Source organism: Bos indicus, chromosome 6, assembly GCF_029378745.1.
Source record: "Bos indicus isolate NIAB-ARS_2022 breed Sahiwal x Tharparkar chromosome 6, NIAB-ARS_B.indTharparkar_mat_pri_1.0, whole genome shotgun sequence".
Taxonomy (NCBI): domain Eukaryota; kingdom Metazoa; phylum Chordata; class Mammalia; order Artiodactyla; family Bovidae; genus Bos; species Bos indicus.
The window spans coordinates 98,221,590-98,237,281 of record NC_091765.1 but is presented as its reverse complement, the minus strand read 5'-3'; the positions used below and the strand labels follow the sequence as shown (position 1 = coordinate 98,237,281).

At 44.9% G+C, this 15,692-nt stretch overlaps 1 protein-coding gene and 1 long non-coding RNA gene across 5 annotated transcripts in view; one reads left to right on the top strand and one right to left on the bottom strand.

The window, feature by feature from the left end:
* Positions 1–15,692, top strand: part of SCD5 (stearoyl-CoA desaturase 5) — a 176,173-nt gene that overhangs the window by 52,443 nt on the left and 108,038 nt on the right. The gene's annotated exons all lie outside the window — the stretch shown is intronic.
* The window catches only part of LOC139183663 (uncharacterized), a 61,541-nt gene that overhangs the window by 15,203 nt on the left and 30,646 nt on the right, over positions 1–15,692 (bottom strand). Inside the window, exons 2-3 of one of the 4 annotated variants that reach the window (XR_011567257.1) lie at positions 9,182–14,286; positions 8,244–8,629 (exon numbers count right to left, since the gene is read on the bottom strand). The exons of 2 other annotated variants lie outside the window; for them this stretch is intronic. This is a non-coding gene — a long non-coding RNA (uncharacterized lncRNA). Of the gene's footprint in view, positions 1–8,243; positions 14,287–15,692 lie in introns of those variants that run through there. One more of the 4 variants, XR_011567254.1, reaches the window with a different exon arrangement.

The following is a 15,692-nucleotide window of genomic DNA, read 5'->3' as shown; positions in this document are numbered from 1 at the left end:
TGCATTAGCTCCTGGCCTCCTTGGCACTTTGATCAGTCGTTAGGTCATTCAAGAAACATTCTCCAAGCACTTATGAGACCGGCCTTGTGCCAGGCACCCAGAATGGAGCTGAAAGACCACCTCTGTCCTCAAGGAGGACATAGAAGGAGGTGACCAGGATATTAAATACAGGATAGCAGATTGGATTATAAAGAAGGGGCACCTAAACTCAGCCTGGCTGAGGATGGAAGGAGGTGGGAGTAGAGGGCCCGGGTGTTTGAGGAAGGCTTACAGAGAAGAACGATAAGTGAGAGTTAGCCAGACAGAACGAACAGGGAAGTGAAAGAACACGTGATTTCCGCAAACTGAAAATAGTTTCGATGGTTCTTGTGGGGACCAAGCAATCAATAATAAGATTCCCTGAAGGTTAGGATTGAGTTTAGGGGCTTCCCCAGTGGCTCAGTGGTAAAGAATCTGCTGGCCAATGCAGGAGACTGGGGTTCCATCCCTGGGTCACGAAGATCCCCTGGAGAAGGAAATGGCAACCCACTCCAGTATTCTTGCCTGGGAAATCCTATGGACAGAGGAACCTGGCAGGCCACAGTTTATGGGGTCACAGAGAGCCAGACATGACTGAGGGAGCATGCATGCACACAGGACTGAGTTTGTCTTTCACATGGTATGAGTGATTTCTGACCCCTTGTGGAAGAATGAGTATTTTGACTTATTCTTTTTGTAAGAATAAAGAATCTGCTCGTTCCCAAGGATGTGCCCCACTGCCAGGAGGTAGCCATCCACGTGTAGCTCCAAGAGCAGGACTGATGGACCTTGGTAGGGAGTGAGGCCTTGACCATGGTTCCACTAGTCCAGTGCTCTGTCCGACTGAGAAAACTCGTGCAGGCTCCTCGTAGTATTGGCCCTGACCTTCGAATTGGGAATTTGCAGACGTAATCCTTTATAGCAAGACCTTTCAAACTGCAGGTTGCAAGCCATATTTCATGTTATGTAGGTTAGAAAATCAATAGGTTGCAACCAGCATTTTAAACAATGAAGTAGAAGAGAATAGAATATCAGAATGCTGCTGCTGCTGCTGCTAAGTCGCTTCAGTCGTGTCCGACTCTGTGCGACCCCATAGACGGCAGCCCACCAGGCTCCCCCGTCCCTGGGATGCTCCAGGCAAGAACACTGGAGTGGGTTGCCATTTCCTTCTCCAATGCAGGAAAGTGAAAGTGAAGTCGCTCAGTCGTGTCCGACTCTTAGCGACCCCATGGACTGCAGCCTCCCAGGCTCCTCTGTCCATGGGATTTTCCAGGCAAGAGTATTGGAGTGGGGTGCCATTGCCTTCTCCGGAATATCAGAATACAGCCCACAAATAAGGACTAGTATTCTTTACTGAAACCTGTGCTAATACTTGATGCAAAATGCCTTTATTATTGGCTGTACCAGATCTTAGGGGGCCCAGGATTGAACCTGGGAGAGGTTGGGAGAGGTTGGGAGAGGTTGCTGTCATTGGGAGAGTAGAGTTTTAGCCATTGGACCACCAGGGAAGTCCCCAGAATGCCTTGTTTTACTGAGGCTCATGGAAAAGAAAATTTGAAGTACACTAGACTGTATACTGCTAGGTCAAGGAGGCTAAGATATTTCCTCTTGTTTCCTAACTTCAGTTGATTCCTCATGGCTGGCTGGGGGACTGGATTGAAAACAGTTCAGAGGTGGTGCCTAGACTCAGCGAGAAAGTGCATCACGGATTAGCAGTGCTTAACGTGGCCTTACAGCAGCGGCCGAGGACCACACGGCCTGTGCGTTTGCCCTCCTTGTTGAAGGCTCTATACAGGTTAAAAGTAGTTGCTAGGGCCTTCCCTGGTGGTCCATCATTTAAGGGGCTTCCCAGGTGGCACAGTGGTAAAGAACCCACCTACCAATGCAGGAGCCACAGGAGATGCAGGTTCCATATTTGGGGTTGGGACGATCCCCTGGAGGAGGAAATGGCTACCCACTCCAGTATTCTTGCCTGAAGAATCCGATGGACAGACAAGTCTGGTGGGCTACAGTCCATAGGGTCAAAAAGAGTTGGACAAGACCGAAGCAACTTAGCATGCACACACGGTGCACACACACACATATGTAGTTACATGTACATGTACACATACATACACAGATAGCTACACATACTTCATTGTAGTTTTCATTAATAAGAAACCTCATTATAACAAAGAATTTAAATGGCTATTATTCGCTAATGAGATAGCTTAAAACATTTCAGCCTGTTAAATAGTTTGGAAAGATACTTTTAGGGCTCATCTAGTTGATTTCCATTTAGAAAGGGAAAGATTACAAAGACTGACTTGATTAACCCATGTGCTCTGAGACAGACATTTGTATTAATAACTTGAAATTTTCATGTATTAGGAAGCTACTGCCCAGACTGGCAGAGAAGGCAATGGCACCCCACTCCAGTACTCTTGCCTGGAATATCCCATGGATGGAGGAGCCTGGTGGGCTGCAGTCCATGGGGTCGCTGGGAGTCGGACACGACTGAGCGACTTCACTTTCACTTTTCACTTTCATGCATTGGAGAAGGAAATGGCAACCCACTCCAGTGTTCTTGCCTGGAGAATCCCAGGGACAGGGGAGCCTGGTGGGTTGCCATCCATGGGGTCGCACAGAGTCGGACACGATTAAAGTGATTGAGCAGCAGCAGCGGCCCAGTTTGGTGTTCACAGGGGCTGGGTTTTCTCAGTCATTTGAGACCAAAAGGCTTAGTGAAACATAAAATGTTTCAAGTCGTACCAACAATGGCCCATATAACAAAGAACCAAGTTATCTGGTCCTCCTGACTCTGCTCTCCAGCACTTGTTCAGTGGCTCGTTCATTTATTCCACAAATATTTATGGTGGACCCAGTGTTCACTTGATGCTGTGCTCACAGAGCTCTTTGCTAAGCACTTGAGATACAGCAGAAACCAAAAGCAGGCTTGGCCCAAGTTCTCGTGAAGTCTGAAGGTAGTGAGAGAGACAAGCAGAGATAGAGGAGAATGCAGGTGTGCGATGTGAGGAAGGAACACAGGTCTCTGAGCGTAGAGCAGAGGTTCCCACTTAGACTGTTTTTCTCCAGTCCAGGGCCTCTGGGGAAGGCACATTCTTTGGGATTTGCTGCAGAATTTGAGAGGAACTTTGTACACAGAGCCCTCAGCAAACAATTTCCAGTTGACCCTTAAGCATGAACTTAATGCATGTGATCTTCAATATATGCAAATCAATCAATGTGGTACACTATATTAAGGAGGGAGCCTACTTCAACATAATAAAGGCCATATACAACAAACCCATGTGTGTGTGTGTGTGTGTGTGTGTGTGTGCACACGCATGCTAAGTCACTTCAGTCGTGTCCGACTCTTTGCAACCCCATGGACTGTAGCCTGCCAGGCTCCTGTGTCCATGGGATTCTCCAGGCACGAATACTAGTGTGGGTTGCCATGCCCTCTTCCAGGGGATCTTTTCAACCCAGGGATCAAACCAGCGTCTCTTACGTCTCCTGCATAGGCAGGCGGGTTCTTTACCACTAGTGCCACCGGGGAGCCCACAACAAAGCCACAGCAAACATTATTTTCAATGGAGAAAAACTGATTTTCTCTAAAATCAAGAATAAGATAAGGGTGTCCATTCTCACCACTATTATTCAGCGTAGCCTTGGAAGTCCTTGCCATGGCAATCAGAGAAGAAAAAGAAATAACACTGCATGTGAAATAGGCTTCCAAACCCTTCCCTCCTGGTCAACCCTCAGACCTTTTAATCAGAGCTGTCTCTTCTTCCCCTCAATACCCTCTCTTAAAGCAGACATAATTACCTGCCTTTTGATCCCACAACTCTTTTTTTGCTACCAGCAGCTCTCTGGTTGCAGGCAGAAATACAGCTGTATTCTCTGAGACTCAAAAGGCTCTTCACAACTTCCCTGAATCTTTAAGAACATTTTTCTGGAAGCAGTTTTATTAGCCTTGAAGCATCCTCTCATCCATTGTCCCTATCACCCTCTTTTATCAAAATTTTATAATGTGGGATTTAAGTATTTTTGAATGTTTTTAAAAATTTTTTATTGGAGTATAGTTGATTTACAATCTTATGTTAGTTTCTAGTGTAGAGCAAAGTGATTCAGTCATACATATACATCGCAGTCTTACTCTTTTCAAAGTGTGCTTATTTCTAACTTCAGATTTCTTTTTATCACCTCTTGCGTGTGTGGACCAATAATTCATTTTTTAATCAATATTTTTTATTGAAGTATAGTTGATTTACAATATTGTATTAATTTCTGCTGTACAACAGTGTGATGCAGTTATATTTATATACATTCTTTCTTAAAGTATTCTTTTAAAGTATTATTATGGTTTATCATAGATATTGAACATGGTTCTCTGTGCTATATGGTAGGACCTTGTGGTTTATCTACTCTATATATAAAAGCTTACATCTGCTAATCCCAACTTCTCATTCCATCCCTCCCCCAACTCCTCCCGCTTGGTAGGAGTTACCACCAGTCTGTTCTCTGTTGGCCCAGTAATTCTTAAGCAGACACATCGGATGTGATATTTCCCCACGTGTTGCTCGCGCAGACTGTTACGTGCCTCTTCCCTGTCTCTAGTCTGTGCGCTCACCTGCCTTTACACACTGAGAATGGGGAGGTGGGTCTCCGAGTCACCAGTGCAGGAGACCCTTGGCTGTGCAGTGCCCTGGCCCCTGCCGATGGCCATCTCACACCAGCTCTGGCTCTTAGCCACCTTGTTGAAAATAGTCATGAAAGCAGATATTTTTGTGGACTATGCTGTCCACTGAGCTGTGTACTTTATCACTGTGTATTCCTCACCATGATTTTATGAGGCAAATCTTTTATTCTCACTTACAAATGAGAAAACCAAGGCTTAGAAGAATTAAGTAACCTGCCTCAATTACACAGCTGAAAAGTGTAGAAATGGTATTTGAACCCAGGAAATCTGTTCCATAGTCCTTACTCCTAGCTACTAATTTATATTGCCCTCACAAATAAATATAAAATATCGTTAGGAGTGTAAAGCCTATAGTCATTTCAGATAAATAACTCCAAAATCAGCATGAGGCTAAAACTGACCATTTTAAACAGGACATAAGGCGATTTTTTTTTTAATGTATTTTTGACTGCCCTGGGTCTTCGTTGCTGCACAGGCTTTTCTCTAGTCGTGGTGAGCAGGGGCTATTCATGGTGGTGGCTTCTCTTGTTTTGAAGCATGGGCATTAGAGAATGTGGGCTTCGGTAATTTTCCTGAGTCATGTAGAATCTTCCCAGACCAGGGATCAAACCCACGTCCCCTGTATTGGCAGAAACTTTCTTAACCATTGGAGCACCAAAGAAGTCCAAGGCAGTGTTTTGAACGACTCCTCGGGCAGTGATTCTTCATGTCTCAGTCTCACAGGTCTCCTTGAAATGTGAGTCCGTGGTGTAGTTGGATGAATTGGAGTGAAACTGTATGGTGTTGGCACTTAGGGCTCTTCCTCTCTAGAATTGTGGTGTGGCTTCTGCAAGATGGATGTGTTTTTGTAATCTGGAGACACTCAGCAGTTTCCAAGGATGATACATTTCCCATTTGACCCAGTTTGTATCGTTCTTTATTTTTTCTGTTTATGTACACGCTTTGTTTCCTTAAATAAGACCCTAAGCTTCTTGACAACAATGTCCTTGAATGACTCACACATTGTGGTGAATGGTGCTTATTGATGGTGGTTCTAACAGCAGCAGCTACTGCCGTCTCCTCCCACTGGCCTTTCCCACTGAAGGGTGTTGTTCTCTGAGTCCGTGACTGGCTGCCTGCTAACGCAACCCAGTTCTGCAGCATCTGATGATAAACCGAGCACGCTGAATCCTGTTTCTTCCCATTTTGTGTTCTTCTTCCCTAACCTCTGTAAATTCACTTGCACTGTTTCTTGGGTCTCAGAGTTGTTTGGAATCTGCTACAGTAGGGTCCAGGGCTTCCCTGGTGGCTCAGTGGTAAAGAATCCGCCTGCCAGTGCAGAAGAGTCAGGTTCAGTCTCTGGTCTGGGAATATCCCTTGGAGAAGGAAATGGCAACCCACTCCCGTATTCTTGCCTGGGAAATTCCATGGACAAGGGGCCTGGCAGGCTATAAATCCATGGAATTGCAAGAGAGTTGGACACGACTTAGTGACTAAACAGCAATAACACAGTAGGGTCCAGACTATATATTATATCCCAGCATCTGTGGACTCAACAACAGATTTTAAAATTGCACTTAGTTGGAATGATAAAGAGGCTTTGCAAGCTTTTTGCCTCTGTAGCTCAGAGATTGTGGCAGTTGTGGTCATCCTCAGCCATGCAGGTGTTAAAAGTAAATGTCACTCCCAATGAATTGTTCCAATTTAAATTTAAAATCCTGGCATCTTTAGCCTGGCAATTAGAAGTGCACACAGCTGAATTTGATGTCCTCTTCTAGGTGTGTCTGTGTGTGTGGAAATAACCGTTCACTCCTGTGTCTCTCCCTCCTCCGACTCCCTCCGCTGTGCCCTGTGCTGACTGAGTTAAATTCACTCTTAGACCTGAGCCTGGTAAATTCTCCCTTCTGGAGAAAGGTTTATTTAGGTCTTCTGCCCATTTTTTGATTGAGTTGTTTGTTTTGATGATATCAAGCCTCATGAAATGTTTGTATTACTGAATTTTGGAGACTAATCCCTTGTCAGTCACATCACTTGCAAATATTTTCGGGAGAAAATTGTCTTTTCGTTTTGCTGTGCAAAAGCTTTTTGAGTTTAATTAGGTAAATTCTCCCTTCTGGTTTCTGGACAGTGCATGGGCCCGCCTCACCTTTTTTCCCTTCTCCTAGTTTGGCTCTGTCTAAATTCTGGTTCCTATTTAAGTCTTTGAAAATTAAATCCATCTCCTTGAGGTTAGAACAGGGCTCAGGAAAATGATTAAATTCTTCCCAACCCTAAATCCTCGGCTCTTCTGTGGGGTTACCTCTTCGTGCAGCAAAATGAGCCAAAGCCTCCACTCAAATCCCCAAGTAATTCTTCCTGCCTTCTGCAGTTTATTGAATTCATCCTTCTTGAGACTGATTCGGCTGTGGTCTCAAACATCAGCTCTGGCTTTCTGTCTTCCCAGCTCCATAGGCCTGAGCTAAAACCTTTCAGGAGTGCTGATTTCCTTATTTTACCCTGCTTCTCCATGCTTTTGCCCTCACTGATGTCTGGTTTTCTCCTAATGCCAGGGGCAGGAGTGCAGTGCCATGGAAAATGCCCTTTAAAAACAATTTTTTTTTTTTTTTTTGGCTATGCCAGGTCTTTGTTGAACTTGGACACTTGCATTGGGAGCACAGAGTCCCAACCACTGGACCACCAGGGAAGTCCCAGACCCTTATCTTCTAAGTATCACTTTCCTTACTTTTCATTGTAATTAAGGTCATCTGTCTGTAAGAGGCTCTGTGAAAATCGTGAAGTGCTTAGCACTATGCCTGGTGCATGGTAAGTATTCAGTCTATGTGTATGGTCAATGTTATAATTACGTTAACTTCTGTTTGAATGTTATCAAATCTCTCCCATTTACTTGATCATTTCTTTGGAGAAGATGTTTTAGTTTAGCAAACATGATTTAGTCTCTTGCCTTTACCTTATCAGTTCAGTTCAGTCGCTCAGTCGAGTCCGACTCTTTGTGATCCCATGAATTGCAGCACGCCAGGCCTCCCTGTCCGTCACCAACTCCCAGAGTTCACTCAAACTCACGTCCATCGAGTCGGTGATGCCATCCAGCCATCTCATCCTCTGTCGTCCCTTTCTCCTCCTGCCCGCAATCCCTCCCAGCATCAGAGTCTTTTCCAATGAGTCAACTCTTCGCATGAGGTGGCCAAAGTACTGGAGTTTCAGCTTTAGCATCATTCCTTCCAAAGAACATGCAGGACTGATCTCCTTTAGAATGGACTGGTTGGATCTCCTTGCAGTCCAACCAGTCACCTTCTATTTGTCCAGATTTTCAGGGAACGTGTAACATGTTTGAAAGAAGGACTTGTTGTATGGGATGGAATAGTCAATTGATAATAGCTGATACTATTCAAATTGAGATGAGAACCTGCCTGATCTGAACAGAGGAATTTTATAAGTTCAAGTTTAAACTTGATGAACCATTCTAGCACATCAAAATATGTCATCATGGTCTCAGAAGAAAGCCAAAAAGAAAGAAAAAAGGCAAAATGTACATCAGAGAATGAGAATTGTCTCCAGGAAAGAGAGATTTACAGCAACTCATTTAAACAACATCTTTTTTTTTTTTTTTAATTACTTGCTTTGCAGTGTTGTGTTAGTTTCTACTGTACAGCAAAGTGAATCAGCTACTCATATACACATATCCCTTCTTTTTTGCATTCCTTTCCCATTTGGGAAAGAAGTCACCACAGTGCATTCAGTAGTGTTCCTGGTGCTATACAGCGTGTTCCCATTAGTTATCTATTTTACACATACCATCAATAATGTATATGTGTCAATTCCACTTTCATCTTCCTTCACTGAAAAGCATTCCTCAACTTCTGAGGGCTCAAGCCGGGTCACCTGGGATGTCCTTTTGGGTAATTTCCTCCGCTTTCCCGTTTTCCTGCAGCCTGGTCCTGCTTCCATAATTCTCTAATACAAATACAATGGAAACCACCCTTCAGATACAAGGGAAACTGCTGTCCCTCTCAGCATGTCTGACTCCAGTTGTCATAGGAACTCAACTCCGGTATCTCTGGTGTGGGCAATAGTCCCACAAAGCAATTCTTCCTAATAATGGAAGCTTATGCAGTCCTTTTTGGGAGCCAGGCATAGTTCTCTGCCCTTTAGAGGCATTAAGGCATGTAATTTTCACAGCCAGCTTGGGGGTAAGTCCTATTACATTCCCATTTTTGCAAACAAAGAAACTGAGGTATAGATTCAATAACCTACTCAGGGTTGTACACCTGGTATTTGGGCAAGCCAGCGTGTGATCCTCTGGAGCCTGCCTTGAGTGTCTGTGCTTTTCACCACCCCTCTTTACTGCCCCTTATCTCTCTTAATTACATGCAGTGCACTTTGATACTTTCTACTGTATAGTGTTTTTTTTTTAACATATTTGAATTGTTTTTATTTGATTATACTTTACAATGTTGTGTTAGTTTCTGCTGTACAGCAAAGTGATTCAGTTATGTGTATACATACCTCCCCTCGTTTTTGGATTTCCTTCCCCTTTAAGTCACCACGAGCATTGAGCAGAGTTCCCTGAGTGATACAATGTGTTCTCATTAGTTATCTATTTTATACACAGCATCAGTAGTGTATGTATGTCAATCCCAATCCCCTAATTCATCTCACCGCCCCCTTTCCCCACTTGTTGACCATACGTTTGTTCTCTATGTCTGTCTCTATTTTTGCTTTGCAAATAAGGCCATCTGTACCATTTTTCTGGATTCCACATATATGTGTTAATATGTGATATTATTATTTAATGGTGTCTCAGTGTGACTTGAGAAATGATCTCACAGCTCTAATGATACTGGCACGAAGCTTGCAAACCATTGGCCAGACCCTCTGTATTGGGAAAGGACCTGCCAGGCTGCCTTAGTCCAGTGCCTGAAACATTCCAATCGTGTCTTGTTCAGAAGCCACACTCACCCAGCAACGCGGGGCTTAGAATTTGGTCTCCCATAGAGGTCTGCCTGCAGGGAAAGAACTAATGTTATATGGACTTCAAGTATCCCTGTGAATTAATAGATTGTCCCTCTGGTTCAGGCTCTGAGGCTGGAAGATGTGACTCTGTCCCCAGGAAATGGATTTTTTGAGGAACGGAGTCATCAGATCAGACTTCAGTGCCCAGGAGGCTGAAGGCCGCACCCTGGACCTTGTCAGAATCTTCAAGATCCACCCTGAGATGTCTTTCGTAGGACAGCCTGCAAGATTTCTTCCTGGGGTGGCAATTCCCAGCATTGAGGAGGGGCTGCAGGAGCATGATTTATGTTTCCACAGCACTGAGCATCATTTGTTCCGCAGTCAGAAACAGAGCTCTGCGCCCTTGTTCCTCGTCTAATATATATCCTCATTGACTCACATAGCTTTCCACAGAAAAGAAATGGATGCTCCTTTCCCACCTGAGCGTTATTATGCGGCATGAATAAATGTAACACATAACCTGCAAATAATTGATTGAAATGCCATCCCCCTTTTCCTCTCACGCCAGCAATCTCTCTCTCGGAAGATGGTCTCCAGTGAGGCCAGGTCTGCATGCATTATGCATCTCTATGATTATGCATTAAATTCTGGAGAACTAGCAAGTGATACCTAAATTCTTCAAGCATGTTTGGTTATGCTAAATAATTGATGGCATCTTTTATTTATAAAAATTTACCTGCTGGAATTTCAGAACCAGAGGTTCTGCCAACCCATCTTCTCTATTAGATTTCAGCTTCCTGGCATGAAGTCCAAAACCTCACCCACAGATCTCAATCTTTGAAAGCTCTTAGGCGGGTCGCCAGGATGAAGTCCTGCATTTCCAGACAAGTGAGACGGACGGACCTGAAGCCAACACCTGTTCTGACCTCTTCCCACGGTCGTGGGGACAAAGCTTAAGACCTTCAGCACCTGGGGAACTTAACTTCCAAGTTTATAGCCTCAGTAGCTCTAAGATCCTAAATGGTGAACAGCGAGGGGCTTTCTGGATTTGGACAAATGTAATCATGTAGTGAGATAAGTTATAAGCCCACCTAGTTTGTCTGATGCTGGGAGGGATTGGGGGCAGGAGGAGAAAGGGACAACAGAGGATGAGATGGCTGGATGGCATCACCGACTCGATGGACGTGAGTTTGAGTGAACTCCAGGAGTTGGTGACGGACAGGGAGGCCTGGCATGCTGCGATTCATGGGGTCGCAAAGAGTCGGACACAACTGAGAGACAACTGAACTGAGTTTGTCTGAAGGGAAGGATCACGTGAGCAAAGAGAAATATGAGTAACTGTCTTGGGAAAAAGAGAATTGAACAAAGAGGATGTTTTTTGTCTTGAAAAGTATATTCTGCAGGGGTAGGGTTGGGAGGAATTGGGAGTTTGGGATCGACATATATGTACTATTGATACTATGCAGAAAATAGGTAACTAATGATAACTTACTGTATAGCACAGAGAACTCTACTCAGTGATCCGTGGTGACCTAGATGGGAAGGAAATCCAAAAAGGGGGGATATATGAATACATATAAATGGCTACCCATTCCAGTATTCTTGCCTGGAGAATTCCATGGACAGAGGAGCCTGGCAGGCTATAGTCCATGGGGTGGCAGAATCAGACACGACTGACTGACTAACACTTTCACTTTCAAAGAAGTTGATGCAAAAAAAGAAAAAAGTATATTCTGGAGAAATGGTGAATAGAATAAATGTAACCAGCACGCCCAACAGACACAATTAGTGGTGTCATCAAAATATTGCTTTTTTGCTTGTCGCCCTTTAAATTTTATTGAATAGAGGAAGGTGGATGTAAACACTCAGCAGGCCTCTGACTTTTCAACTCGTTCTTAGGAAACAGTCCTCGTGCCATTCTACGTTGCACTGTCTCAATTCAGAAATGAGGATGTCCAGGCCAAGGTGAGAATCAAACCTTCGAACTTGAGTGTATGTTGACCCTCTTTTGCTTTCTATTCTGGAGCCTGCTGGGAACCTGCTCTGGGAGCGATGGTGGACAGGTGACAGTCATCTGTGGTCTCTACCTCATGCCTTTCCCCTATTCTGGAGCCTGCTGGGAACCTGCTCTGGGAGCGATGGTGGACAGGTGACAGTCATCTGTGGTCTCTACCTCATGCCTTTCCCTTCCCTATAGTTTTCAGTTTGCCAGCTAGTTTTTGAGTCCCTGAGGATCGGGTGGGCAGGTTAGGAACAGAGGACTCAGCAAGGTCAGTTTCCCACTCTCTGAACCAGGCCAGTGTTTGATGGACTCTTTCCCTTGTTGGGCCTTGTGTGGGATCTTTAGAAACCCACATTATCGGCCATCTCTCTCCTACAGTCCTCTGGGCATTGTTGTTGTTGTTCAGTCGGTAAGTCGTGTCCGACTCTTTGCGACCCCATGGGCTGCAGCACACCTGGCTTCCCTGTCCCTATCTCCCAAAATTTGCTCAAATTCATGTCCATTGAGTCGGTGATGCCACCCAACCATCTCATCCTCTGCTGCCTCCTTCTCCTCCTTCCCTCAGTCTTTCCCAGCATCAGGGTCTTTTTGAATGAGTCGACTCTTCACATCAGGTGAGCGAAGTATTGGAACTTCAGCTTCAGCATCAGTCCTTCCAATGAATATGCAGAGTTGAGTTCCTTAAGGATTGACTGGTTGGATCTCCTTGCTGTCCAAGGACTGTCAAGAGTCTTCTTCAGCACCACAGTTTGAAAGGATCAATTCTTCAGCACTCAGTCTTCTTTATGGTCCAACTCGCACATCTGTACATGATTACTGGAAAAACCATAGCTTTGACTACGTGAACCTTTGTTGGCAAAGTGATGTCTCTGCTTTTTAATACGCCATCTAGAAAAGTCATAGCTTTTCTTTCAAGGAGCAAGCGTCTTTTAATTTCATGGTTGCAGTCACTGTTCGCAGTGATTTTGGAGCCCCCGCAAATAAAGTCTGTCACTGTTTCAACTTTTTCCCCATCTATTTGCCACGAAGTGATGGGACCGGATGCCATGATCTTCGTTTTTTGAATGTTGAATTTTAAGCCAGCTTTTTCACTCTCCTCTTTCACCCTCATCAAGAAGCTCTTTAATTCCTCTTTGCTTTCTGCCATGAGGTGGTTATGAGGCAGATGTTTGTTGATGTATATCTGAGGTTGTTGATGTTTCTGGGCATAAGAAGGTGCATCTGTATTCCAGGAGATCTCTTTTGTTTTCTTTCTAAGATCCTATCAGTTCACTGCACATCCCCACTTTCTTGCTGCTGAGGTCTTTCTGCCTTTGTAGGTGGTCCTATGAGACAGGAGCCAAGCTGATCCCACCCCAGCTTTCTCTTCAGAGTGATCACATTTGGTTCACAAGACACACGTCAGCCAGGAAACCCCGAAAGAGCATACCAGCCCCCCACACACCTCTACCTTACGGCCACAGCCCTCTCTTAGTACAGAAAGCATGAATCTAGGCCCACCGTGTGTGCTGTTTGCCAGCTCTACAGTAAGTCCCCCACACACAAACCTTCAGGTTACAAACTTTCAAAGATGTGAACGTGCATCTGATTCCAGCAAGGAACCAAAACCTGTGCCATCGACGTCAGACGTTAGTGACACTGCAGCTTGCCCTCCATCTCCTATTGCTGACGATCCTTCAGCTCTACCATCTCCCACCCCCTCTCCTCCACTCAGCAACTCTCCTTGTCTGTTCACTCGATGCCAGCCGCTGTATGCCAGCTGTTGTACTGGACTACTGTACTTTTCAAGGCACTGTACTGTAAGATTCAAAATATTTTATTTTTTGTGTTTGTTTTTTATGTATTATTTCTGTGAAAAGTATTATAAACCTATTACAGTACAGTGTTACATGGCCTACTGTGTCACTTGGTACCTAGGCTAACTTCGGATTTATGAACAAATTGGATTTATGAATGAGCTCTCGGCGTGGAACTTGCATATGAAGCAGACTTACTGAATTTCAAATTTCTCCAAGGGGTCCATGTAAGCCCACTTCACTGGGATTGAGATGAAGGAGTCACGGCTCTCTGCCCTCTTTCCTTGGGAGTATTCAGCTCACAGCTCATTCACATTTCTTTCTAACTCTTTGCTATTCTTCATCTGAATGGGGCGTTCGGGAATGGTGGAGCCAGGTCTTGATAATGTCCTTTGTGAATTCTGTATAAGGGGTTTGTTTCCCATTCACATGCATATCTGATATCTATCATATTGGCGTCTCGGGCAAAAGAAATGCAGAAAGAATCCCATTCTGATATCTTATTCCATAAACCATAGAGAAACAATAGAAGTGTACATTTCAGTTATTTCTTGCTGCCAAAACACCCCGAAACTGAGCAGCTTTAAACAAGAGCAATGCGTCCTTTCTCCTGCTTCTGGGGTGGCTGGCCTGCTTCTCTGTTGGTCTCACCTGGGCTGGATGGGTAGTCATCACTCACACTCACACAGCGGGCGCTGGGCGCTGAGTGCTGGCTGGACGCCTCGGATCTCTTTCTCAGGGCCTCTCATTCTTTGTTAGGCTAAACCAGCTTCCTTTCATGAGTGATCCAGGCAATGTTTCAGGGAACCAAAGCAGAAACTATACAGTCTCCTAGGCTCTGGAAGTCACAAAGCATCATTCTGTAAGCCAAAGCAAAATTACAAGGCTAGTCTAGATTCAAGAGGTGGGAAAAAGACTCTACCTTTAGCATTTCCAGTTTGGGGCTCTCCCTAGTTCACTGTAGAAAACCTGCCTCTGCCAGCTCTGGTTCTAAACGTTTTCCTGAGCAGTTGTGGAGTTAGGGGAGGAAGAAAAATGAATTTATATTGGTTTTAGTCAGCTTACATTTGGAAGAATAGAAAGGAAGAGAAAAGATCCAGGAGATCAGAGAAGAAGCAGAGTCACTGTGGCTGACTTTGGGCAAGCATTCATGGGGGGAATGGACCACAGGTGGGGAACTGGGAGAACAGGCTTAACTTCCGATCATGAAGATGAGAGCAGGTCAACATCTCTGTGAATTGGGCAAATGAGACCTTCGGACCTGAGAAATCCCATGGACAGAGGAGCCTGGCGGACTATAGTCCGTGGGGTCGCAAAGAGTCGGACTTAGAGACAAACAACACCACCTAAGACTTTCTGGAGCCTATTATGAAATGGACTTCAGCACAGATTGAGTTCTCCTTGGGGCCTGGCCTGAGTGGACACCATAGGATGCTATCTTGATACTAGCTCTGTGATGCCCAAACCCTGTTCCTTCCACCTGTCCCCTTGGATTCAACCTCGCCTCCACTCCACCCTTTCTCTCCTCTGATCTTGTGCTCACAGGAGGAGGTGAACATCAACAAAGAGGGGTGCAGGGTGCTAGCAACGCAACTCTATCTTCAGGTGGGGTTTCAGGACCAGGTGAGTGAGAGGAGCAAGGTGACTGAGGGATGATGAAGCCCATTGCTCTGCTGTACTGTGGGCTGCAGATTCAAGGCTCAGAGGTTATCATTTAAAAAAGAAAATTTCTAAAGGCTTTAGAAATGGTTTGGACTTCCCCAGCAGCTCAGAGGGTAAAGAATCTGCCTGAAATGCAGGAGACACCAGAGATGTGGGTTCGATCTCTGGGTCGAGAAGATTCCCTAGAGGAGGAAACGGCAGTCCACTCCAGTATTCTTGCCTGAAAAATCCCATGGACAGAGGAGCCTAGCAAACTACAATCCAAAGGGTTGCAAAGAGTTGAATATGATTGAGTGATTAAGTACCTCTCACCTCAAGAAATGGTTTTAAAATGGTCTTTTAAAAAATACGTGAATACTTTATGTGTGTTTATCTAGAGTGTAAATTGCAAGGCCCCACACTCCCCATCAGATGCCCGCACGAGGAAGGGAGCCCAGGCGGGAGACCTTGGAAGGGCAGGTTGCCTTGCCGAAAAATGAAGTGCTGGGGCTTGTTTTCAGCCTGCAAGGTGAGCAGGCTCAGAGGACAGACTGTTCAAGCTGATAAGCACAGCTTAGGGGGAAGCTCAGAATCTTTACTTGCCTGATATTTTAAACCAGCACAT